We start from the raw sequence: 26042 nt of genomic DNA, 5'->3' as shown, positions 1-26042 counted from the left end.
TGAGGGGATGAAAAATGACTTATTATGGAGACATGAATCCAGTCTGAATGGAGCTTTAGTTTATCATTTAAGGGCTGGAAGCTAAAGGTAGGAAGCTGGTGGACGACTTTTACATTGTATCATTCTATTGATCTGTTTTTTAATTCATGCTGTTTTTATTTGATTTTTATCACATAATACTTTCATCATTTCATTGGTCTTTGCTGAATTGCTTTTGGATGAAAGGTGCTCCACAAATAACGGGGACGATGTCGTCAATATGCTGGAAACCGATTAGTTAAGACAAGCTAAAGGGTTTAATTAGCCGATAATGAAGAAATGAACGTGATTCTGTGTGCTCAGAATCAATATGTATGATGGCCAATCATGGAAAGTATTAAGTCCCGGGTTGATTAGGTTTGAGGTTTGGAGCCAAAGTTCAGCAGCAGTTGATGCCTGCAGTAAAAAATAAGTGGCAGCGCTACAATGTCTTTAGGTGGGATTGCCAATTACTGTTGGTTAATTAACTGTAACCGCATCCGTCTTCTACCCCTCCGTGCACGGCCGATCCTCAAGGATCCGTGCGCACATCGACCCTGCTTAATTAAGTCCTGATTAAACCGTAGATGCCAAACACCTGGATACGCCACAGCGGGGGGGGGGGTTCAGCGGTTCAGGGAGACAACAGTCGGCCCCTGATTCCACGTTTCATTATTTAGCCCATTAGAGTCCAGACACTTCTCTGTGGAAGCCAGCTGGGCTTACCGACCTCATTTACACAACAATGTAAAATGTGTTAAATTGTCAAACACTTCCACAAACCTGAAAATCCAAAATGAGTCTCTCAGGGGGACACGGGCTCCAGTCCTCTGTTGCTATGAAACCAGAGTCATCGTCCGTCAACGTTAGCGGTAACATTCGTTCTCTAACGGTTGAGGAATGAGGCATTCGTTATTCCTTTGGTTGACATGAAATAGTCAAAAGACTAGAAACTACCCAGTCAGAGCCTCGTGCTTTAAAAAGAAAGGTGCATTAGAGGAATACTTCACACACAAAACGATCACATTTATATCAATTACCCGTGTTTCCTTCAACACTTAAGTCTTCATTTTTAAAACACTTCCACATAAACAGTCGGACGCTTCTGTTTTAAATAATGAGGTTTTAGTGAAGCAGTGAGCATACAAACTGGATAAATGTGATTGTAATGCACGATTGTGTGAGTTATAGTTTGACTGTCGTTAAACGCTTCAATTCATCAACACTTTTCTCTGCTTCTTCTCCGTTCACAGTGGAGGCATGAGAATTCAAGGTAACACGGTAAACAATAGATATGCACATTATCATTTTGTTTCCATTTCTTTCAAGCAATTGAAATGAAAAAGAAACCCAACCTTGAACCTTGGTTGAAGTTTGTGAAAGTTTGTAGTCTTGGTTTGATACCGACAGTCTGCAGTGACTTCAGACAACGTTTTTATATCATTATTCAAAACCATCTCTCCCTGACCTTAGCCTGTAGTTACTGTAGGTTTTGTTGCCTAAACTTAACCACAGATGTCAATATAAAACAAACATTTGAGTACGATACAAAAAATGATTTCTAGGAGACAGGGTTGAGCACCACGACTCCTCAAACAACGGTTCATATGATGTCTTACAAAACGGTTGTTCCCCATTTTTGGTGCGTTTTCCGACAAAATTCCAGCAACACGTGTCAATTTCTGCTACATGCATCCAGTCTTTCCAAAAATGAACTTCAGTCTTCACAGGAAACAACTCAGTTAGATTTAGAAAAACATCGCTGTTCGGGTTAAAATAACAACAGAACGTTACGTGACAAATAAATCAATGACGACTTCTCGTTTCACAGGAGAAGCGAACGTTCTGTTGGTTGTCACCTCCCTGCACAAGCGTGCTCAGGGTTAACGTTTGTGATTATGTTTGTCACCATGATTTAAAAAGAAAAACATTTTAGCAAAATATACACGTAATTTTTGAGGAGACAGGGATGACTGTGCCAGAGAAAATAGAGGAAATGATGCAAAAAAGAAAAAAGAGTTTTTGCACAAAATGTCCCATTAGAATCTCTGCCTTTACTCAGAGCTACTATAACAAGTGCTCTCACATCCACTAATGTGCTCCACACTTATTCAGAGCAGCATGGGAACCCGCCCCTCTTCATGTTTCACTCTTCATTCACTGTAAACCACTTTGTCCAAAGTGACATATTTTGCCCGTACGACTGTTCTTCTCTCTCCCAGAACTGCCAAGTATAAAATTACCAAAAAGAAAATCCTCATTCCGCTGAAAAAACACCGCAGAACAGTACCTCACCGACGGCCCAGACCCAGACTCCCCGTGCAGGTGGAATCTGATCCGTGCTGAAGACCAATCGTCCCTGGTCTTTCTCGGCCTCTTGTTTTTGGCTGAGGAGTGGTCGAGGTAAATGACAGAACTGGAGCAATTTGAATAAAATGGTGCGGCCGCAGGAAGAGAGTCCGTCTTCAAAGCCAGCTCGGATTGCAGAGTTATGAATGAAATGTGTGTCTGTCGTCTCCAGGACGGCACATCTCAAATTCAGTCTGCGGAGTGAAGTCCACTGATTAGAGCTGTAATTGTTGGAAAATGTATTGTTTTAAAGCATCTGTGTGCTGGAGATCTTTACCCCTTAACCAAATGCACATGCTGATCTCTTCACGGGTTTTCTGTCTGAGTTTAAAATACTTCTGCAATTAACACAACTCAAGTGGGAGTCTGCTGGAAAGAAAAACATGCCACTTGTCCTTCTGATTCCCACCAGGAGGCTCATGTGGATTTGCCTTCCGCAGCTGGGAGCTGGTATTGACAGTAAATCAAACAGGGGGACTGATCAGTGAAGTTCACTGTCTCTCTGTTGGGATGGAAATAGTTTGCCTGTCATTGATCGCTTTGCTCGGTTTTTAAAGAAATCATGACTCACTACCTCTTATCAGGAGTAACGTAATGTAGCTGTGAACAGGAAGAGTTTGTTGTGCAAATGACACACAAATGTTTGTTGTATAGATTTAACAGAAAAGAAAACCAAGGAAGGACTTCAGAGGAGGTGCAGAGTGATCACGTTCACTGGCAACAGTTTGTCCAATCCAGGAAGTGCGACCTTCTTACGCAGGCTCTGTGGATGTTTGTTATTAAAACATGTCATCATCAAAGTCTCCCTCACATAAAGAAGCAACCCGCCTCTCAAGCCCACAGGAGGCGAGAGCTTCAGTCAGAACACAGCTTCTGTTGGGGAGAATCTTCTTCAGTCTAATGCAACACAGAAACCACCCGAGGCTAAAACAATGTTTCTACAGTTTCCTGAAACAACCAAGGAGCCGCGGCTTCGTCCTGGATTCACCTGCTCGCTGTGTGACGCGATGAAGAGCTGCACACACACACACACACACCACTGCACCTCTGCTTCCTTCTGTTTTTCAAAGTCAGACTCGTTCGTGCCTCGTCATGTTGTCATCCAGCTCCTTCCTGCATCAGAAAAGGTGTTTTCTTCTCCTGCAGGGCCGCGGAGCTACGAGAGGCATCTCAGCCCAGAGGGGAGGTGACATCTTCGGGAACCAAAGGAAGCGCCGTCGTCAGGTCAGCGTTCCGTGTTCCCCGCCCGACAAAAAAAGAAATCTGTCAGATGATGTTACGGTGACACGGAAGAGGCGGCTGGTGGGTAACATGGAAATAACAAATAACAGTGTTCAGATGCTACCGTGTTTCTCCAACAAGCATTTCAAGGATGAAAAGAAGGACATCGGATCAAACAACGTCTCAATGCAGATTTGACGAAATGCAAAAATACAGAAAGCAAAACAAACATTTACGAGGGCGTTTAAAACCAGACAGAGGACTCTTTGTGTTGACTCTAAATCATTGTGAGTGATGATGAAGACGATCACAGATGGGACTGTTGAACCACACAAACAGCCATAAACATGATATAGACAAACATTATATTCATGTATGCATGAAATATATCCATGTCTCTGCGCAACCAACACAAACTGACTAAGATGAATGTGTTAGAATAGAAGTCTGGAATATCTGAACACCGGTTTTTCTTTTTTCAAATCTCAACGTTAGAGAAAGTGTTCCTGCGATAAGCCAAACTTTGTTTACAGCGGAGAGGTGTTTCAATGACGGTAAGCTTCTTGGCACTTTAGGTAATAGCACAGGTTCAACTTCTGGACGCATTGCCTCCTCAGTGTATCGTTGTGAATCTCTCCTCTTTATGAAGGACAGAAAAGATGGCGTATGCACATGCAACGAGTTAATGTGATAAAACCGGAACGGATGAAGCCACAAGAGATCTTTCACTTTCTTTCTTTTTACCACATTCCGTCTGCCGAGCGGAGGCTCCACTCCCAAGACAAAGTCTGAGCCACAGGGAGGTACAAAGAAAGGTTTGTTCAGTTTATGATATGATTAAGAAGAACATGATGATGGATAAACCACAATCAAGGCTATCAGTGTGTATTTGGGTGAATTCAACATAATATGATAATGGATAATGGAAAATATTATGTCAGGAACTTGTTTTTAAGTTCCACTTTCTTTCAGATGCCTTCTGGTCGCCGAAAGATGTCAGGCTAGTAAATATTTGACATTTTTATATTTAATATAGAGAGCTGCAGGGACTTCTTAAACTCCTATAAATCCCAGAGAGATACCACCTGACTAAGTTAAAGGAATAGTTCACCCCAAAATAATATCAATTGTATGTAGTACTCACCTCTCAAGGCTCTTTAATGGACCCAGAAAAAGCTGTCTGTTGTTGGTGTTCAGGAGAGCAAAGCAGCCAAAACTATAGCATTTCAGTGGAAACAACAAAGACAAAAACTATTATCGAACCTGTCAGTCTCAACCCAGTCTTTAAATTAAAATAAATGTAGTTCTTACGAGGCTTTTTTACCTGCAGTCTGATACAAGCATGACTTCATAACCAGCACGTGAGCTGTCCCGTTACTGTCCATCAGTGAACTCTCAGTGACCAGGTTATAAATGGTCTTTATATAAACTATGCGTATAGATTCATGCACATATTTCAACACAGTCGAACTCAATTCAGGAAATACAATCGACCGGTTTTGTGCTGAGTTTGTGCATAATTACTCTGCACTCCGGTCCACCATAGATGGTCTTTCTCAATATTTGGTACTACGTCAGTAGCTCGGACTGTTTCATGGATGCGTTCGATTCTCGTCTCCACCAAGAAAAAAGGATCCAAATTGACTTTATATTGTTTTTATGCTGAGCGACACAAAATAATTGACAATGTGTGTCCCTGTAGAACAAACCAATAGATGGCACTTTTTTGGGGGGGCTGCATATTGCCTCCTTTGCTTTAACTGTAACACAGTAAAGTAGAAAAGGGATCAGGAGATGCTGTACACAGATGGTACTGTGTACAGCAGTTCCAGTCAGGGATGAAGGCAGCAGACCTCCGTGAAGAAAAAGCAGCTCTTGTAATGTCCGCGGTTCAGAGGACTGAGTTGGACAAACGAAACAAACAAACAAGCCGAGGTTCAGAGGGTCTTAAAAACCCTGATCCTCGATCCACACTGCAGCAAAGGGCTCATGGACCATGAACTTTATCTCAAAGTATTTGTAAGACCAAAATCAACATAGAATTGAAACAGACCCTTTTTGCGGGGGTAATTTACAACAATCCAAAAAGAGATCAACATGTCATCTACCCTCGAGACGCTGAAGGACGACGGCAAAGTGCAGCAATGGTTAAGAAAGCAGGACACAAAAGACGAACAAGTTTGAGAAAGGGCAAGCTCAAATCGCGGCAGCGGCAGCTAGTAGAGGCACTTCCTGTTGCAAGCCCAGCTGCCACGACTTTCCGTGGCAGCTGGGCTTGCAACAGGAAGTGACTGCCACTGTATGTGGCAGCTGCCACTAGCATCTTGTGGCAGCTGCCAGCATTTCTGAGCGGATTCCGCCGTAGTTTAGCCTTTATTTGTCGTTATTTGACATTATGTGACAAAACATTAAGGTCATTGAAGGCATGACTGTTGGTAGTTGTAATTAGTTTATTTAAAAAAAGGCCGAATTATAATGGTATGGCCACTCGTTTTTGATCAAATGCGGAGCCCAGACTTTAACCGCAGTAGAGGTTTACGTTGTGGAGCGACAGCACTTAACTGGAACCCGCTTGACGACGTAATGCGATGTGTGGCCGTCTGTGTCTCTGGACTGCAGCGGCAGACTCGGTTCATTAGCTGCAAGAGATGTAATGAGCCAGCAGGTCTGACCTGGCTCGGACTCAGACCTGAGAAAAAAAGAAAAGGTAATTGAATGAGTCCACACAGATGTGATGATACAGAAGTTTCACTCCATGAAGAGTTAATGGGTAGCTACTGTTCTGCAGACACACTGCAGTATTTAACTACAACAGTGCACAGAGCTCCGCACAAAGTGGGTTCTGCTGCTAAAGACACTAAAACCCGAAGAGCATGAACTGTATACAACCTACTGAGAGTTGACAAAAAATGATGCCAGCAGCATTTGTGGACCTGGCGAGGGTTCAGTTTTGCTGAAAGACGCCAGAGTACAACCGATGTGTGCTGTCATGAAAAGTTAAGTGTGACCTCGCCGGTCTCTCCGGTCACTACACAACACCGCTGCGTGTTAGCTCAGAAAGACAAGATGTGACTTTTTCCCTTTTGTGAAAGATGTTTTTCTAATTACAGCCTGGCGTCACTCGCAGGGCGTCGGATCCCAAACGCTCCTGATACGAACGCACAAGGTACCCTTGAGCGTCTGCATGAGAGATTAATAGACGCTCAGAGCATTTACAGAGTATAAAGTGAGTGACAACGTCCTAGGAGGGAGGGAGGGAGGTGAGGAGGATGGGTCAAACCAACACTCAACCAAACGTTGACTAGCAAGCACTACTGTACAACACGGTAAAATAACATTGTGTGTTCCTAAATGTTACGTAATTAGTGCAGTCTCTTAATTCAATAGGAAGACTGTTCTTCTGTGTGTTTTTTTAAACTTCCACTAGGAGTTACCGGAGCTATAAATGTTCCGACGTATCCTGAAGAGCCATTAGCTGTAACATGATTGTGCAACTGCATGGCTCATCTGTGCCTTCAAACGACTGGACTCAAATGAATGTAGTGGGTACAATAATCAAAGTTTAAAAACTACTTTGCTGAAGTGCGCACTTCAACTTACACAAACTGACTCGAGTGTTGGACAGGATGTTGTTGAACACCTCCCGGAGCTTTGAGCTCCGGCTGCTGAGTGATGGGGTTTGAATTTGGATCCTGACAGGAAGAACTTGTCTCCAACTCTTGCTCTCGGCCTTAATTGCCTTCGCCGCACGGGCCAACGTCACCGATTCTCTAGCCGGTGTCAATCCCATGACTAGGGTGACCAGACGTCCGGATTTAGGCCGGACAGTCCGGATTTTCAATGCCCTGTCCGGCGCCCGGCGCAGCATCAAGCCGGACGCGTATTTGTCCTCCTTTTTGGAGTTCCACTGGTCCTAAAGAGCCGCGCGATAGAATATTTAGCTGGAACGCAGTCTAACAAATGATTGGTTAAAAGCGTTGTCAAATAAATATCTGATCGGCTTAGGTTAGGTTCTAGCCCTATATCATTGGTTAAAAACGTAAACAAGGCTCCGTGTGCTGGCTACATCATATCTACGCACTGAGGCCGACTGACATCTGTTGAGCTTCTGCTGAGGGTGAAGGTGGAGTTTGCTTGAATACAAGTGGACTGCTGCACACATACACGGATGAAGACACTGCACACAAGTCCCCAATATACTGAATCACTTTAGAAATATGTTTTGGCTCAGTCTACAGTTGTTTTTGGAATATATTTTTTTATGAGGATATTATTTACTGCCGTGTTACTGTGTTCTTTTATTCCACAGAAAAGCTGCACAAAGCTTTTCTGTGACCAACAAAGGTCCCAAGGCCAAAGTACAATACTGTTTTCAGTGATAAAGTTTCTCTTACACTGGCTGTTTTAAGGTGACATTTCAAAAAAAAACTGTCCCTATTGGACATAAGTCTGTTTTTTGCCCGATTGGCTTTGGTTGTCTCTTTTCACGTCCTGAAATATGTCTCCAGCACGCCTCTGTCCATATGTGGCACAAAGCTTGGGTGTAGGATTACACAGGACTTACAGTTGTTATACTGTGGTATTGCTACCCTGACTTCAGAAAAGGATCTGAATACATCTTCCACTTCAACATCAATTATTTGATTTACAGCAACCATCAGTTGAACAGATAAAATTCAAACTGGTGCGTTCAAGGACAGACATTCTGCATCCCTCTTTCTACCACTTGATACTGCCGATGTACAAATTAGTCTGATGAAAAAAAGACACTGCACACAAGTCCCCAATAGACTGAATCACTTTAGAAATTCTTTACTTTTTGAGCCTTTAAATGTTAACCAAATTTGTTTGGTTTTCTTTATGCTTTTAAAACATTAATTTATATATTTATTATGATTATTTATGTCACCTGTGATTTAAATTTGTACATTTTAAGTCCACAAATGTTATGCTTTGTGGCACTCAGCACAGTGGTCAGTTTTTGAACAGCACAATGTATTGAATAAATACAAATACTGTGAACAAACACTTTTTGACTCTTTAAGACTATTTTTTCCTATTTTGTTACACATACATCATGTAGCAATCACACAAAGTTGTATTGTAGAGGGGAGCACGCCAGAGTCCTATGCAATCATTCACAGCTTCACTAAATACCGCAGAGTGTCCTCCTTTTTGGTGTTATGGATATGGTCACCCTACCCATGACTGATGAGCGCTGGTTATCGCTGTAACGGCAAACGTGCAATCGCTCCAACACAACAGCTGCTCAGCAGGAATAAAGTTCGGTAGAAGATTTGAGACGTCTCATGATAATGTTCCCCAATCTCCCAAAGTTATTTAAAAAAATGCACACCTTCCATACACGAGTATAACTTCTGATCATTCTGATTTTGGACAGAAATGATACGTATCATTCCTATATATGCACTAAACTCCACAATCATGCTGAAGCCATAATTGGAGAGCTGAGTTATTATTCTGGGAAAGATGCACTCGGCTTGCTTGAGCTCTGCCCGGCAGAGCTTAAGAGTCTGACAGAGGTGGTGGGATAACGGATATCACAGGGTGACAGTGATGACACTCGGGTCAGCAGCCTCGATTACTTTAGTGTCTTTGACTCGTGCATTTTGTAAACTCTTTCAAGTTTACTGTTCCAGTAGATAGTGGGCAGAACTATAACCGTGTTTAACATTTGATTCCTATATAATTTGGAGGCGTGTGCTTACTCGCAATGAATTCTTCATCTAATGGTGTTACTGCAATGTGTTAGTATACGTAGATATTCAGCAGGTTATATTTAATAAATATTTTTCCAGTCCAACTCCGAAGTATTTTCGGTTCACTGATGACAAACGAAGTTATCGCATCCACGTCAGTATTAGACGCTCAGAGACAATACAACAGTTTGTGTGATATTTTTCAAAAAGTTACTTCCAGAAGGATTTCCACTCGTTACATGCATACAGTCAAAATAAACTGAGGTTTAAAAAAGGCCGTCGTTTGGGTTAAAAATAGCCACCACATAACGCAAGTTACGTGATGAATAAAATCAACATTGACTTCTTGTTTCACATGTGGTCTACTGGCTGAAATATCGCAGCGATGCTCGTTATTGTGTTTCCTGCACTTATGTTATTTACGTTTTACTTATTTTACGTACTTATTCTCAGCCCAACCACGATGTTATCCCAAAACCTAAATAATTGGCTTTGTTGCCTAAACATAAGAAAGGGTTTTTTTTTTAAATCACAACATTGGTGCGTCATGACTTAACGCGCTGGCCTGCCCGTTAACGTAGAAAGTGACGCCACGGGTCTTCACCAAGCGTTACGAGTTAGCAGTGAGAATATGTTGGTTTTCTGTGTGTTTTATTGTATTTCCATATTGGTTTTTATGATGGAGAAAGCTGTATATTCTAAACATCCCTATCAAATAAAATGAATTCTAATTCCCACAGGTGATTTCACTTATGCTGCCAGATTAGCCTTCTGCTCACAAAACTGGGCTTACTTGACATCTTCCTCACATCCATTAGCTTCTAGCTCCCCATGAACGCAGCAATTTACACCATCATCATTCTCATTAGTGTGTCTAGTGTAGTCAACATCATGTCCTTTCAGACATATATCACCCTCAACTTCAACATGCAGTCCAGGCAGACAGGAACAGTTGAGTGATTCAGGGGAAGATATATGAGCTTATACATGCAGGTAGAAGTAAGGTTCCAGGAAGAGATCAAGATCAGGCGCACCGCACAAAGCAACAGTGATAATCTAGCAGGAGGGAATGAGTGGAAATGGGCCGGTTATAAACAGCTGGGCCGATGAGGGAAAGTGGAAACAGGTGAGCAGGTGGGAGAGTCTGAGGGCCTCTGGTGGATGGATGGAGGATGGCAATGCAGTGGTCAGGAGGAAGAGGAAAGAGAGGAAGACTGCAAGCAGGACACTCACTTCCTCTCTTTCCTTTCTCATATTTCCTCTCTTCTCCCTCAAACCCCTCAAACTCCCTCTGTCCTCTGAGAGGGTGTGTGTGTGTGTGTGTGTGTGATGAAGTCAGCCCTGTGAGTCGTTAAATGTCATAGCCGGACTTTGCTGTCCATCTCTCTTGCTGTCTCTCTGCCCAGCAAATTAATGTTTTCATCACATAGAAATGTCGATCTGTAAACAGTCACAACACAAAGAGTAATAATCACTTTTTTCAGGGGTGATGTGTGAATCCACTACCTCACTCCAGACTGAAATATCTCAACAACTATTGGATGCATCACTGAGATGAATCTTGTGCCACCACAAGCTCAACATTTTTATTTTTTTGTGAAATTTTCACTTTTCAGAACCAGAGGTCTTTGCCTCGCTATACTTTGTTTTGTAATGCTAATGTTAGCATTACAAACTGCATTTCTAGCAGCAGCAGGCAGCTGTTTTCACTGAACACGCTGTTATAAACCCACTGTAAGCTATACCTGCCCAGCGCCACACAGCAGACAGACAGGAAGAAAGTAGCTGGTGAGGGAAGACGTTTCTCTCAGGAGTCAGTGGAAACCAAAGCAGAGCTAAAAGAAAGAGAATATTGGACTTCAATGTATTGCTCTGCAGACGACAAAGTCAATCTCATAAATTAGTTTCCATGTTATTTACAGTATTTGTTGATTCATTCTTGGATGGTGTTCAACGTACCAACACCTTCTCACTCCCAACTCTTCAGACCCTTGGGTTCGAAGCACCGACGCACCGGGGCCAACTATAGCGTCTGTATAAGACCCTATAGAGTGAGCCACACTGTACTGGGCAGGTTGGATGGGTCAAACATACACAGGACTTTCACCCAGCAGACCACTGTTTGTCTCCCTTGCGAAACTTAAACATTCATTTATTTTGTCAGTTGTTAGTCAAGTTAATCATGCGAGTCGTTAGTCAGTCAAGTTAATGTCAACCACGACCTTTTTCTTTTCCTAAACATGGTTTTGTGACCTAACTTCCTTTTGAAGACAGAATTTTATTTAGAAAAGACACTTGCATGTAACAATAGTTTACTGACGCGCTGTCCCGACAAAAACAAAACTGTCGCTCGAGCGGTACGTAGTTTGAAGCGTAGGGCCACTGAACAAGCGTTGGTGTTTGACGAGATACGAGCGAGAATGTGTTGACCAGACAGGACTCTGTAGTTTGTCTCAACTAGCTAGATGTTACGGATGGCAAATGCTGGTCCAGAACTGTTTCCTTTTTTTAAATCAAAATATTTAAGGAAATTAAAGTAAGGGAATAATTTCACAAGCATGCAGTGATGTGTGGCTTCTATGATCTGGACAGGAGATACAGGACATTCTTACTGTTCCCTTACAGAGGAGAGGGTTGACTCATTATGAAACCTACGTGGTAGCATTAATCTATTCTGTCAGCAACATTCATCTTTTCAAGAGCACATAAAACAAGAATGTGGAGGCTAGCATATAGGAACAACAGCGGACGGCCTCCGGGGTAAAATAAAGAGCAGCATGGGGCCGGGTCACGGGTTCACCCCCCCCCCCCCCCCCCCCCCGAAGCACCGGCTTTATGCAAGTTATTGTTGCTGCTACGAACCACAAACATTGTACATATAGACACAGATTGGTGTGCAGATGGATTCACAAACGGAGACCTTCACCCTCACTGCTCAGTCACAATAAAAACACTAATGCATTATGGGTCCTCCGGGCGGTTGCTATTCATAGTGCCTTCTGCCAAATGTCACTGCTGGAAGGGTAGTGACATTAACATATCAGATAGTCATGCAGCCATTCAGTTAAACAACCAGGCAGTCCAACATCTAATCAACCAGCCTATCTATCTATCAATCTATCTATATATCTGTCCATCTATCCATCCATCCATCTATCCATCTATCCATCTACCTATCCATCCATCTATCTATCCATCTTTCTGTCCATCCATCCATCCATCCATCCATCTATCCATCTTTCTATCTATCTATCTTTTGTGTTCTGTGGTTGACCCTGACCTCCCTGGATAAAGTAGTAGAGAATAACCTTTCAAACTTCAATATATTACTGCAGCTTTTGTCCCCTGTAGTCCCGCTGTTAAAGCTCTATATGAAGCCATGGTACATCAGTCACATTCAGAACAGAAGGTCACAATTTTTTCTGCTTCCTGTTGCGTATTATTTTCTCAGGAGTTGTTGGAGAATAAACCTAAAGAGCTCGGAAAGTGTCCTGGAGAAGAAAATAACAAATTCATCTGCATGATGTAATTATTGTCAGTCTCAATTAAATAATTTGCATGAATCACTAATTTGTGCACCATATATTATCTCGATTACAGTTTGTCTCATTTGCTTTGGCTCGATTCTTGAATATCTTCTAATTATTTTTCAAAACAAGTTCAAATCTCGGAACAATTAGCTTGTTGTTCCCAACAGATTTGATTTTCTCGAATTTAACTTGTTTTTGGCACATGTGTGGAAAAGCACAAGTGCAATTGTCTACTATTTGCTCAATAACCACTTGCACAGGACTTGCTGACCAAAACTAATTCTCAAAGCAAAACAGAGCGATGTATATGTGGAACAACTCTTACTTACTTATACCGTTGATTATCAACACATTTTTCTTTTACATCTGATTGCATTTGAAGCATGACTTAAATGTCAAAGACAAGCAAAACCGCAAAGCTCAATCAAGCGAGCGTCATGTCTGGTTCATAATATTGTTCAGAGGAGCTCCGTGGATTGTATCGAGCTGTATTCACTGTGTCTAGCAAGCCACCGGTCGCTGTTTACTACAGCTGTAGGAACACAAAATAAACTGATTTGGCTGTGATTCAACGGCAATAAACCGACAAAAAGGGACTCCGAAATAACTACATAATGATGCCGATTTGTACTTGTCTTCTCCGACAAAAAGGGACTCCGAAATAACTACGTAATGATACCGATTTGTAGGTTACTGGTCTTCTCAATGGAGCTCTGATGGATCGGTGCTAGGCTATGCTAACATCGTAGCAGCTCCACCAGCACTCAATAATGTCACGTAGACGTAAATACGGCAGCGTCTATTCATTGTTTGTACCGTATGGTTTACACACACACATGTATACACATAGTTTGGTCCGGTCTCTATTGATATGAGGTATCGTAGAGCTCTGGGTGAACACAGACGGCTACAGGATTTATTTCCTGATTCAACAACGGCAGGAAGCCAGTGACGACAGGGGGAGCAACTCAACGCTGATAGGCTATCGCGCCACAGCGTCACGCGATTATGTCGCTGAAGTTGAAAAATTTCAACTCGCGCGTTGGCGATTTTGCGGCGTCCAACGCGTCCACCGCGTCCACCGCACTGCAATAACGCGTCCAACGCGCCGCGCCATCGCAAAATCGCGGCGCGCCAGTCTCATCGCGTCTGTGCATAGACTTTGTATGTAATCTCGACGCGCGTCAAAAAATCAACGCGACCGGTGTGAACGCAGCATAATAGTAAAGACAATTTAATAATAAAAATATAACTAACAAAACAATTAGGAGTAGGTGGCAAACAGCGGCTGACACTGAAGTCACATCTCCATATCTTTCTTATAGTTTGAACGAGCTCAAAGAAGCATCTGATTTATGATAAAATTAGCATGATTTCGTGTAATTAGTGAGCACACGTTTGATACTTTTCCACATCAGATGAGTTGTGACAGAATATTGTTGCTGATGGGACGTAAGCAATGGAAGAAAGAAACTTTATATTATTATCATGCAGCTGCTGTTGACGAGTCAGTGTCAGAGCTGATTTATTCCTTCAGATATCAGACAAAATAAATACAAATTTCCATAACCAGACGTGACTTTGAGAATCATTCTTATCTTTTGCCACATGAATATTTCGAAAAAAAATTCTATCTCTCAACTTTCTTTACTTCATTTATCATCTCTGAACTTGTGTGATGACTTTCTCTGATACACGGTGGTGGGAGAAGTACTCTGATCTTTTTTAATTAAGGAGAATCACAGTAATATCACAGTGTACCAAGTACAAAAGCAAAAGTACTAATTATGGAGAATGACCCATTTTTACTTATCCACGCCACACGGCAGCTAGCAAGAGAGAAAAGAGAGACCAAAATTCTCCAAATGGCGCTAGTGTTAGCTAGCTAGCGCACCAACACACACACACACGGCAGCAGTGTTAGACAGAACGATTACAATTAATTTCCAATTTACACTTAACTTATACCGTTTATCAACTAAATGACGCAAAATGATTTATATAAAAATGGAAAGTGTAAATACTCTACTTTGGTAATTTTAGTCACACTAACGTTAGCTTACTAGTGCAGGAAAGTGTCTTTCTACTTCTCTCTGTCGGTGCAGTCTTAAAGTCACGTACACACGTAACGTTAACGTTATCTTTACATAAGAACACCGTGCTTAATTAACGTACAGTTTTAAAATGCCCGGCAACAAGGAAATACGAAGGAATAATAATGAGCTTCATTACCTTGCTGTTGCTCAAGTTGAAGTTTGGAATCTGGTCAGACATTTTGTAGCTCTTGCAACGAAATTGTGTTGAGAGAAGTAAGTGTACATCGACATATTCATTTATGGTCGACTGTCATCATTTGTGTAACGCAAAGGAGGGTATAAAGATGTTGTGTCCTCCTCTGTCTGCATGAACAAAATCATTTGTGTTGGAAATAATGCAAGATAATTAAAACTGATTATTGTTTATACTTCTGGGAAAAAAATCCCGCTGAAAATTACTGTATTGTGATTCACAGCTAATATGGATTTACTGAAGGATTCACCCGGGAATGAATTTTGACCATGATGCTTTGCAGATCTACAGCGACATGCTGTATGCAGGTTCTAGAGTCTAGACAGTAAGAATTTGGCCAGTACACAGTAATAATACTGTGAAAACTACAGAAACTTGTTTACAGTGTACCAAGCGAGCATTTTTCTGTTGAAAAGACGTCTATGGCCACCGTTGAAAAGACGTTAAAAATTGTTTCAAATGTGAAAGTTTTTTCACCGACTATTTGAAGACATTGATTGAACGTTCACGTTTAGACCAGATTTCAACGGGATGTACTGTGTTCTGGACAGTACTGGTCCACTTCAAGCTATATCAGTGATTCACATTTAGAAAGAAAATATGTTACAGTAGATTACAACTTTCTGTTTCTAATTAAATGACAGCTAAATGATTATCAGTGAATAATGTTTACTATAAAACATATTTATATGCCTGTTTTTTTTTTCGCTGGAGGATTATTGTTTATTAGCCAACCAGCACCTTAACCAGCACCTAACATACCATTTTTAACATATTTGTAACTTTGTTTTATTGATCAGCTTTAGTGTTGTTTAACTGTCAGGATCCCTGTCTAACCAGGCACCTCCCATGGCCACACAGCTGCAGACACTTCATTTAATTACCTCCTGCTGGCTGACACACCAGACCCAGACCCCACTAATGAGATCTGGGCAGTATTTGAACCCTGGTCCTCCAGACCTACGTTGTCAGTCTGTAAAGTGTTCATGTCGGAACAGGCGGCATACAGGCTCGATTCCAAAACCAGCTTCAACCCAGTACAGTCTTCATTGTCGAACCTGCTTCAACCCGGTACTGTCTTCTGCCTCGTGTCTGCTAATCTGCCTGCCCTCCGGTGTAGATCCACGGGAATCACTGCATGCTCTACGCTACCGTATAAAATTAAAATATTTCCTTTTCCTCAATTTCTGTCTCGTGGTCGTGCTATTGGGTCCTGTCCAGAACTCCCTTGACAACAACTTAAAAAGATACTAGCACAAAACACCAAAGAATGTATTTATACTGTATATATTCATTCAGAGGCCAATACAGTGAACTTATATTTGATTATTTATTTGATTTTTAAAAATTGGCACCAGGAGAAAAACCCACAGACACAGAGAATATAAGAAACTCTGTTATCATTTAGCCGTTCACACAATGATGGACAGGGGGGGGGGGGGGGGGGGTGGAGAGGGAGCTACTGTTGTCCAGCCAGTAGCCTCCTCCAGGTTTCTGTCTCCTTCTCACGTCTTGTTGTGCATCCAGCTCTAACAACTCTTCGTCTCGCTCTTCCTTCTTCTTCCTTCTTCTTTATCTCAGAGTGCCAATTCTATCTGATATTTTCAGTTCGATCAGATTTTCAGTTTATTTGAAAAATACTTTTTGTAAGGTTCTGTTTTACTCGATTTAGGTTCTGTTTTGTTGTTTTCGATGAAAAGTGCTGTTGAAACTTGTTAGATGTAATTAATGTGATGGTGAACAATTCAAAAATAGTCAAAATTCTGTTACAAATAAAAGCACAAGTGTTTGCTGAATCAATAAAGCTGCAGTTGTCACGGGTGGGAACACACGAAGAATAGAACCAGACGCAGAGACAGTCAGGAAACAGGGTTGAGAGAACCTATTTTTATATATGTTAATTGGAATCAAAATAAAACTGAACAAGTCAAAAAATAGAATAAACTCCAATTAAACATAAAAACAACATGAGAATTTTACAAATGAATAATTAAACATGGCAAGAAATTCTGACCAAAAAAATGCAGTGTCTCGCGGTGGGGTTGCAGATTGCAACCAACTGAAACTCCTCCCCTGTGCCAAGCCTGTCGTACTATAGGGGACCCAAACATTTGTCCCTTCTTCGCTAATGGTAACTAATCACTTTCCTGAAATGAACCATCCACCTTGTAGCCCTTATCTAAAAACTCCTCACAAAACATGTCGTAATCACTCTGATATTCGAATGCAAACACAAAGACACTTCGTGGTGAGTCTTCTTCTTCATCCATGTTTATATTTTGAAGGTCGTCTAGCGCTTTCAGCTGGTTTTCTTTGTCCATATTTGTCACTTCTGGCAAAGTGACTGTTCCCTTGAAAACCTTGGTCTGGCACCACTTGGCTGCCAACAAAGTGTGTTCCAGTTGTCTTAATTTGCCATCATTCTGCATTTGAAGAAAAAGAGCATTATAAAAAAACACCATTCATTTTAAGTACATTTAATTTTTAAGTCACTTTGACTATAAAATATGAAACAATAACTAAATAGCACATTTCATTTCAACAAAAAGAAGTGATACATTGTAATGCTACATCAGCACAGTAATACTTTTTCCAAACGTCGACAGTGATGTGCACATAATGCTTGTGTACCCGACTGGAGGTCCGTGAGCACCATGTATGTTGTGTCAAACCAAACAAACGTTGGATCGGGTGGCTGTTATAGGAGACAATAACCAAACTTTTCTGTAATGATGGCGGGGGATCATAAGCAGGATTTTACTGGAGCGTGAATAATGTAGTGGAACCCCAATTTGGAATTCGCCATCCAATTAGGGTGGAAAATGTTGCTGTTGTATTTTTATATATAATAAATGCACGTTAGAAGAGTGCTCTTTCAGCAACAATTAAGCCATCTGAGGCTACAAAATGGACCGATTGCTTGCAGCGTGATTCAGTTCCGAGAAATAAAAGAAAATTACGTTCAATATAGTATTACAAAATATTAAAAACGTGGCAGGAAATTGCTAATATTATAAATGTATAACACGTTAATCTCATCACTGCACTCCATTATTAAACAGCCTCCAGTGGACCTTGCTTTAGTTACCATAGTAACACAATCAGTGATACATTTTCAAAATAGTAACACTTCTGACAGTCTGCATCCACCTACAGCTCCAGAGATCAATCTTAGGGGTCACAAGACAGTTAACATGATAGCAACGAAGAACACATTCATCTTGTTTTTGCTCTTGTCTTGTGAGATTAGGAATTGTTTGAATATTCTAGAGTCAAACTTTCTATATCTCAATGCCAATAAAACTGAATAAATTGTATTTGGACCACAGTATTTGACCAACATTATATCTTCTCATCTTGGCCTTTTTAATTTCTTCTGTTTCACCAGTCAATTCAGGATTTAAGTGTGACAATTAAATCAATGACTGCGGTAAATTAGGCTTAGTGTTTGAAAAGAATGAACCAAACATCTCTCTATATTTTTCAATTGTCATTATTTATTGCTTCATGAACTACACATGCTCACTTTTCTATTACATGTAAATACATGATGTATACAACTTGGTTGCAAATTAACCATCAACATCAAATGTCAGATGAAATAACCTGCATTAAATGCATCCGTATCTGGCACCCTGCGTCACTCTGGCACCCTGCGTCACTCTGGCACTCTGCGTCACTCTCTGTCACCCTGCGTCACTCTGTCACCCTGCGTCACTCTCTGGCAGCTTGTGTCACCTACTGACTAGGGTTGGGCACCGAAACTCGGTGCCGGTATGGAACCGGTTCCTATACGTTCGGTACCCACCGGACCGAAATGTAACGCAGATTTCGGTGCTTAATTTCGGTGCCTGCGCCGATTGAAATACTTTTTTTACACGACTCTGATGACTCCGTCCTGGCAGCAGGACTCGGTCCTCCGCTCCTCACTCATAGTATTATTACAACGGGGTACGTAGCGCTGTCGCTCATGAGCACAACAACACAGGCACGCGAAAGCTTCTTCTCCTCCTTTGAGGTGTACTGGCGGTTGGCAAACGACGAATTGGCGCATTACCGCCACCAACTGGTAAAATAAAATAAGTCATGAGACATGTCGTATTTTGCCAGGAGGAAAATATGCTCATATTTCTGCAAAATAATTGCTGATCAAAACATGTTGCTTTTGTAATTTTTGCAGGTTTAATATTACTCTTGACTCTCATTACTTTGTTCCGATTTAAGTGAAACAAAAAACCAACAGGTGGGCGATAGAGGAAGAAAACAGTGTGAAATAAAGAAGACAAAGGAGCAGACTGTGTGAAAAGGTCCATGAATAAAGTCAGGAGTCTGAGAGGCGTCACGCTGCGTCTTGTAGCGACAGTATGCAAATCTGAGTCATCAGACGTCCCAATCATCTCCTCCCCGACTGGAAAAATTGCAAAATTATAAATGCAACAATTCATTCTCCTGCCTCTTGCCACCTACACGGCACAGATGGTGTTTGTGAAGACATTTAGCCACCAAAAATACTTCTGCAGCAATCAAGACCTTTTTGAGAATCTTCCAAACTTTTAGAAGAAGTCAAACCAAGTTCAGCTGCTGCAGCGGAGGGCTCGGCCTCTGGCCTTTGTCAAACTCTGATACTTTCCTCCTGGTCTTTAGAGAAAATGACTGCTCCTAAGTATGAAAATATTTGTGTAACTGGGGAAAGCGATGAAGAAGAAATGGTGGGGGTGTAATGGCAGAAGCTTTAAACTGTGTGGTCGGGGTGGGTGGAATTACTCAGGAAAGGTAAAGAAAAATGTTGGTGAGGGAAATGAAAATAAATAACAAAAGTCTTTACCAGTGTGGTAAACGGAGACAGCAGTTGTCCATTCACTGAACTTTAATGCCGACCCCTTAAATGCAAAGGTCAGAGGAGGCAGTCTGAGCATCTGACTGCATTTTACTCTGTCTGATTGTTCAATTGGCTGTGGTTCTGAATTGCTTTCTCAGTGTTTTACCTTTTTAAAAGACATTCAGGAAGCTCTAAGTATGCTTCTAACAGCGTCTGAGAGCTCTGTGGAGCAGTGTGATGCACTCAGGGAGAAGTTATGGTCAGAATCGAGCTGTGCAATGAAAAAACTTCGTTAACTTTGTTTCAAATTAGATTTTTTCTATTTACAGCTTGTTCGTCAAAGTGTTTCCTCAGTATTATGATATTCATGTCATGAGTTCCTGATGAGCTTGTGTCATTTTACGACACAGATTGCTCCATTTTTGTCATGTTTTCATTGTCCTAGCTGGAAGCTCCCAGCTGGCTCACAACAAATGAAACGCATATAGGATGGCTAAAAAAACCAACAACCATCTTTTCTCTTTTTAATCATCACTCAGATGTCAGATGTATTCCCTCACTTTGTACTATTGACTACAACTAAATGTCCAACAGCTCCTGAAACGACTAATGGGAAACATGAGACAAATACATATAAATACTGCAGAAAATACCCTTCAACTGGTTTGAGATGGTAGGAAAGGGAAGCAACGACGATGTCTGGGGAAGAAGAGCGTGGGATGTATGACCAATAGGCAGCTGAGCATTAGCTTCTTTTAGCTCGCTGCTTCAGACGGTCACCGTATATACTTGAGTCTCGGTTCTTATTTCCCGCAGTCGACTAACCCACCGAACACCTGCTGTCCACCTCCAAACAGCAGGTAGACTCGGTTAGAAACAAGCTGGCGAAGAAAGTAGAGCTTCTAGCAGCTGATGAGACAAATATTTCTGTCTCAGGAGTTGGTGGAGACCAAACCAGAGCTAAAAAGAACAACCAGTATTGGACTTTCATTCAAGTGGCCAGAAACACGACTCAAATGGTTCGTTACTCTGCCGGATGTGGAAGTTTTTGTGTGTCGGCTTATTTGGATGTTTTGTTTTTTTCTAGTAGCCAGATGTAAATGAATGCAGCTTTAACATCATCATGACCAGTCACGAGGGACACATTTTGGTAGCCTGAATACTGACCTTCAGGTGAAGCGAGAGACTGACAACCAAAAAAAACAACAATGGGCCTCAAGCACAAACATTTTATCTTACTCGTACGAGAGTGCCACGTCAGATTCAGCACCCCTCCGAACTTCAGATAACTTTGTACATGACCAATGTAAACATGATGAATGAACCTGAGTGAAGATGAGCATGAGAATATTAAATTAAGGGTCCTGCTTTCAGAGATCCATAAAGAAAAGTATATCAATTTTAACAGAGTCCGCAGCAGAATTAACAGACCTGCTGAATGAAGTCTTATTGCAGTGGGCAGGAATGTTGTCCTGTATCTGTCCTTGTGACAGTGGCTGGTGGAGAGGGTGGTCCGGGTTATCCAATATGGATAATAGTTTCTTCAGTGTCCTCCTCTCCACCACCTTTTCCAGATCGTCTTGTTTGCAGCCAATGATGGAGCCGGCCTTCTTAACTAGTTTGTTCAGTCTGTTGGTGTCTCCGGCTCCAATGCTGCTACCCCAGCAGACTACGGCGAAGTACAGTGCACTGGCCACAACAGACTGATAGAACATCTCCAACATCCTGCTGCACACGTTGAAGGATCGAAGTTTCCTCAAGAAAAAGAGTCGACTCATCCCCTTCTTGTACACAGCGTTGATGTTGGTCTTCCAGTTCAGTCTGCTGTGGATGGAGACAGCCATGTATTTGTACTTTGCACATGTGGATGTGTACACAGGGCTGTTTTGGGTGAGTGTGTGAAACGATGCCGGTGAGTAAGTATGTCTCTGTATGGGGGCAGACGTACTTTGGCTTAGTGCAGCACGCTGCGTTCACTTTGCTCAAGCGGAACAATGGCAAACTCAACGACTTCGGATATTAATTGGGAATCAAGTGAGTAAGACTATCAGCCGCAAAACTTCAGCAAAACCTTTTCACTTCCTTCCACTTCGGTGGTGGAGAGAAACACAGAGGAAGTGAGAAAAGAGTTTCTGCATCAGCCTCATTACATTCTGTCCATTCACTGAAAGAGGAAATAATCATGAAACCCATTCAATCCCACAGCACTGATGGCTGAAAGGAATATGTGATTGTTAGAAATGATTGGAAAGACTTCCAGATCCATAAGTTTCCATTTCATCCTCCTAAATTGTGGACTTCTAAACAGGAACACATCCGTTTTTTTATGAGCCTAAAACCTTTACTGAATCAGGTCCATGCAACCTGATAGTTCAGCACCCGCAGTGGGCTTTAAATCCTTCGTAAATACCCACAATTCAGTTAAAACTCGTCAACATTTGTCGGGGAAACTTATTTTGTCTTGGCTCATTATGTCTTCCACAGTCAGCTTGTCAAATATCTGCATGTTGGCAGATAAGGTTTGTTATACAATTACAGTTAGGTAGTTTTGGTTAAAAAAAGAGAAATTGATCTCATCATATTCATAAAAATGCTTCAATAACTTACAATAGTCTGGTTATTTAGAATTCATCTCACTTAAAGATAAGGTGAATAACATAACACAAGAATCACCTGTCTTTGACAAATCAACATGTTGAAGCACGTTCATGCTGATGACAGAATGTCGTCCTGTTACAGATCATGTGGAGCTCACGTTAGACTCACTCCAGAGGAAAACAGGTTGACTTTTATACAAAAGGAAAGGGTAACAGAGTTTGTTTTTGTAACATCAGTGACTGAAGCTGAGCGGTGATTTTCAATTGTTCGTCCTTTGTACCAAAAACAATTACTTCTGTTTTATCTTTGTTTAATTGAAGAAAATTCTGGCACATCCAGTTGTTTTGTTCAATGCAGTTACCCAGCCCTTGTATGGGATTATAGTCCCCTGGTGACATAGTTATGTAGATTTGTGTGTCGTCTGCATAATTATGATAACACACTTTGTTGTTTTCCATAATCTGAGCTAGTGGAAGCATGTAGATGTTGAACAGAAGAGGCCCCAGTATTGAACCTTGGGGAACACCACATGTCATTTTAGTCAGCTCTGATGTGTAATCAGCTACAGACAAAGTATTCTCGGCCCTTCAAGTAGGATTCAAACCAGTTAAGTGCTGTGCCAGAGAGTCCCACCCAGGCGTTTAATCTTTCTAGGAGTATGGCATGGTCGACCGTGTCGAATGCAGCACTGAGATCTAGTAACACTAAGACTGAACTTCTGCCATTGTCTATGTTTAAGTGGATGTCGTTGAAAACCTTAACAAGAGCAGTTTCAGTGCTGTGGTGCTGTCGAAAGCCTGACTGGAAAACATCAAAGCAGTTATTTACGGCCAAGAAGTTGGTCAGCTGTTGGAAAACCGCTTTTTCAATTATTTTACTTAAAAATGGGAGGTTTGATATTGGCCTATAATTTTTGATCGTTGCGGAGTCTAAACTAACCTTCTTTAGGAGTGGTTTAATAACCGCAGTTTTTAGGGCTTGTGGGAAGACACCTGAGAGAAGGGATGTGTTTACAATTTGTAAAAGATCAGTGGTCATGCAGTTTGAAATATTTTTGAAAAAGTGTGTTGGTAGAATATCCAAGTCTTAAAACAGATATTAGGAGGTACTAATGATTATTGTCAAAATATGGGACAAACAGGCTATTTCATAGTGTTCAGTGTGTCTTAGTTTTCCCGTAAAAACGACATCAAGATTGCCTCAGCCTGAGAAGCTACACATTACAAGTGAACAATGTCAACTATTTGAGTGATACAGCCGACATGATGCCACAGTGAGTGAAAGTAAAATTGGGTTACAGAGAACAGGCTTATTACATATATTGATTTTATGAAAAGAGAGGACAGAAGGAACATGGTGAAAGCTCATCACAGGAAGCCATTACACCAGACCACAGACACAGCGAGCCCAGAACCATTTGTGCATATCAGGAAAGATGAAAGTTTGGCCGCGCTCTCTCTGCGCCGCCATTCCATCTTCTAATGGACCTCGTATTTTGGTAGTTAGGGTACAATATGATGCTCTTTTTCCACGGAGGAGTTTAGTTTACAGGCCTGAGAGGCCAACACAAACCCTACAGTGCACATCCAACGTGAGCAGGAAGCATCCACTCATTTACAGCAGTCCACACATGCTGCTCAAAAACAGGTTCAACAGGTTCAACAAACATGGTAACGTTTACTATCTGGCTAAGAGTGAGCGGAAAAAAGGGCTCGTTGAATATCTGCAGGGCTGACGAGGCAAGTTAGCGATCTGGCTACATATTGAAGATGTATTACGACGACTTCCTGAGGACGAAATTTAGGAGGAAGTGGTGGATGGATATAGTGGTGACAGGACGGGAATGAGGAAATACTAGTTTGCAAAATAGAGCTGGACAGGCGGTTCGGTACCTTGCTGGTGAAGTAGAGCCAGAGTGCAAAGCACTCAAGTCCGTCTATGTTCCGACACTCGCCTATGATCATGAGCTTTTGTTGTAGACCAAAATAATGAGATTGTGGATATATGAATTCGAAATTAGCTTCTTTCGTAGGGTGGCTGGGTTCAGCCTTAGAAATAGGGTGAGGAGCTCAGATCTGCAAGATGCTCTGCGTAAAACAGCTTCTCCTTTGCGACAAAAGAGGCCGACTGAGGTGGTTCGGGCATCTGATCAGGATGCCTCCTGGACGCTTCCCTTTAGAGGTTTCCCAGGCCTGTCCAACTGGTCCCGGGGGTAGACCCAGAACACGCTGTAGGAATTAAACATCTGGCCTCGGGGTCCCGCAGGAAGAGCTGGAAAACGTTGCTGGGAAGAGGGACATCTGGTATACCCTGCCAAGCCTGCTGCCCGAATGGATGGAATAATGGATGGGGAGATGAAGAGGATGATGTGGGGGTGACAACGAGTAGGGAACAGGGGTATTGCCAAAATGTTGTAACTAGAGAGGAGCCCATGGAGTGGTAACTGTTGGGAGTGAGGTGATGAGATGTGTGGAAAGAAGGACCACTTATGCAAAAGCTGTAATAGAGTCAAAAAAACAGAACAATGCTAACAGTGAACAAGGACCAAGAGCTACAACAAAGATCAAATGACTGGATTTACGGGGCAAAGGGTCTTCAGTAACTTTCATTGCTTGACTGCTGATTTAAATGAAAAAAAATAATTCAGCATTGACTAATTTAGGATTAGTGGGACTACATGGGAAGAAGTGAGGGAGAACCTTACCAATCAATCAAGCCAGGAAGCACCATGGGTTAGTTTATTCTAATTATGGTAATTTTATCACAATGGAATGCCAGGAGCTTACTGGCCAGTAGGGCTGGGCGATATGGCCTAAAAAAAAAATCTCCGATTTTTTTACAAAAAATCCGATTCACGATTTAAATCGATTTTTTCCCCCAAAATTTTTTGCAGATGACAGAAGCTGTTGAAAACTATTTTTTATTTTATTTTGTGATGATTTTCCCAAGTAGGTTGATAAAAATAAAGTGCAAACAAAACCTGAACATTGTAGAAAGGTGCCTGTAGTATACAAAAAGTATTTGGTCACTCTTTTGTTTCCCTGAATCATTTAAATATAAAATTAAATTAAACATAACATTAAATGGCATTAAATAGTAGCCTTCCATTGTAAACAACTGTGCAAATGTAACTTTTTACAGTAAGCTTTTCTAACTGAATACACTGATACATTTTATTTCATGCTGTGTTTGTATGTGACCCTTTAACATTCACATTTTCAAAAGTGCAACATCTGATCTAACATCAACATAACATATTTTGCACAGTAAATAAGTGCATGTAAACAAAATCAAGTGCATTCACAACATAACCAACAGTATTAAACAGTAGTGCATGTTTTTTCTAAATATTTTTGCCAGGAAGACAAGCCTGTCTACTACCTCTGGCTTCAGGCATGCACGGTGGCATGTAACAATGCCCCCCCCACACACTGAAAAGCCTCTCAGAGGGGGCACTTGTAGCTGGCACAGAGAGGTATTTCTTTGCTAAAGTACTTA

The sequence above is a fragment of the Melanostigma gelatinosum genome, assembly GCF_949748355.1.
Source record: "Melanostigma gelatinosum genome assembly, chromosome: 5".
In the NCBI taxonomy this organism is placed as follows: Eukaryota; Metazoa; Chordata; class Actinopteri; order Perciformes; family Zoarcidae; genus Melanostigma; species Melanostigma gelatinosum.
The sequence above is the reverse complement of the archived record's forward strand: the minus strand, read 5'-3'. Positions refer to the sequence as shown.